This window comes from Miscanthus floridulus, chromosome 2 (genome assembly GCF_019320115.1).
Source record: "Miscanthus floridulus cultivar M001 chromosome 2, ASM1932011v1, whole genome shotgun sequence".
Classification (NCBI taxonomy): domain Eukaryota; kingdom Viridiplantae; phylum Streptophyta; class Magnoliopsida; order Poales; family Poaceae; genus Miscanthus; species Miscanthus floridulus.
This window is the reverse complement of record NC_089581.1, coordinates 65,541,680-65,543,570: the sequence shown is the minus strand read 5'-3', so window position 1 is coordinate 65,543,570 and position 1,891 is coordinate 65,541,680.

Genomic DNA, 1,891 nt, shown 5'->3' with positions numbered 1-1,891 from the left:
CTTTATGTGAACGGGGCAATCCAACTATGAAATCTATGGATATGCTCTCCCATTTCCACTCGGGAACGTCAAGAGGCTTCAACAATCCTGTAGGCCTTTGATGTTTAGCCTTGACTCTATTATAGGTGTCACATCGTGCCACATGTCCCGCAATATCTGTCTTCATGCCTTTCCACCAAAAGTGTTTCTTCAAGTCTTGATACATCTTTGAACCTCCAGGGTGAATACAGTACTTAGAATCATGAGCTTCTGATAGAATTTCCTCTCGTAGTGCTGGATCAGAAGGTACACAGATTCTATCCTTGAACCAGATGGTTCCTTGTTCATCTTCATGGTGGTTGGTCTTGTAGCCTAGTTTCATCAGACCACGGAGATATTCGATCTCTTCACAATTTTTCTGAGCTTGATGAATGCGATCTGTGAGATCATACTGTATGCGGAGCTCATTCAACAAGCCATGCGGTAGTATCTCAAGTTGGAAATCATCAATCTCTTCCTTGAGTTCAGGTGGTACGGATTCTATGATCAAGGTGTGACAGTAACTCTTGCGACTGAGAGCATCTGCGACTACATTAGCTTTTCTCGGATGATAGTGAATTTCCAGGTCATAGTCTTTAATCAACTCTAGCCAATGGCGTTGCCTCATATTCAAATCTTCTTGAGTGAAAAAGTACTTCAAGCTCTTGTGAGCGGTGTAGATATCACACTTGTTGCATATCAAGTAGTGCCTCCAGATCTTCAAAGCATACACAACTGCTGCTAACTCAAGATCATGAGTAGGGTAACAGTTCTTGTGTTCTTTTAACTATCGAGAAGCATAATTTATCACTCTTCCACCTTGCATCAATACACAGCCAAGTCCTTGATGGGATGCATCACAATAGACCATGAAATCTTTACTAATATCAGGCAATGCTAGCACAGGAGTTGTGGTAAGCTTCTGTTTCAACTCTTGAAAGCTTTGTTCGCACTCGGGTGTCCATTCAAACTCCTTAGTCTTATTCAGAAGGTTGGTCATTGGACGGGCTATCTTGGAAAAGTTCTCAATGAACCAGTGGTAATATCCAGCCAATCCCAAGAAACTTCTGACTTCAGTCACGTTACGAGGTTGATCCCACTCTTTCACAGCTTCAATCTTGGCTAGGTCAACTGCGACACCTTTAGCCAATAGTACATGGCCTAGGAAGGCAACTTTCTATAGCCAAAATTCACATTTGCTGAACTTTGCGTAGAGTTGATGTTGGGTTAGTTTCTCCAGCACAGTTCTCAGATGATGTTCGTGTTCTTCAGCGGTGGGTGAATAGACAAGGATGTCATCAATGAATACTACCATGAACTTATCCAGTTCATCCATGAAAACCTTATTCATCATGTTCATGAAGTATGCGGGAGCATTCGTGAGTCCAAAGGACACCACAGTGAACTCAAACTGCCCATACCTAGTCACAAAAGCTGTCTTTGGGATGTCACTCTCTCGAATCTTCATCTGATGATAGCCAGATCTGAGATCAATCTTGGAGAAATACTTGGCACCTCGAAGCTGATCAAGCAAATCATCAATCCTTGGTAGGGGGTACTTGTTCTTGATGGTGACTGCGTTCAAGTTCTGGTAATCAATGCACATTCTCATTGAGCCATCCTTCTTCTTAACAAACAGCATAGGGGATCCCTAGGGTGAAGCACTAGGTCTGATATATCCCATCGAGATGAGCTCATCAAGCTGTTTCTTGAGCTCGGCCAGTTCGTCAACTGACATGCAATAGGGTCTCTTGGCAATGGGTCCTGTTCCCGACAAAAGATCAATGATGAACTCTACATCACGGTCTGGTGGCATACCTGGTAATTCTTTAGGGAATACATCAGGATAGTCTCTAACCACAGGCACATCATG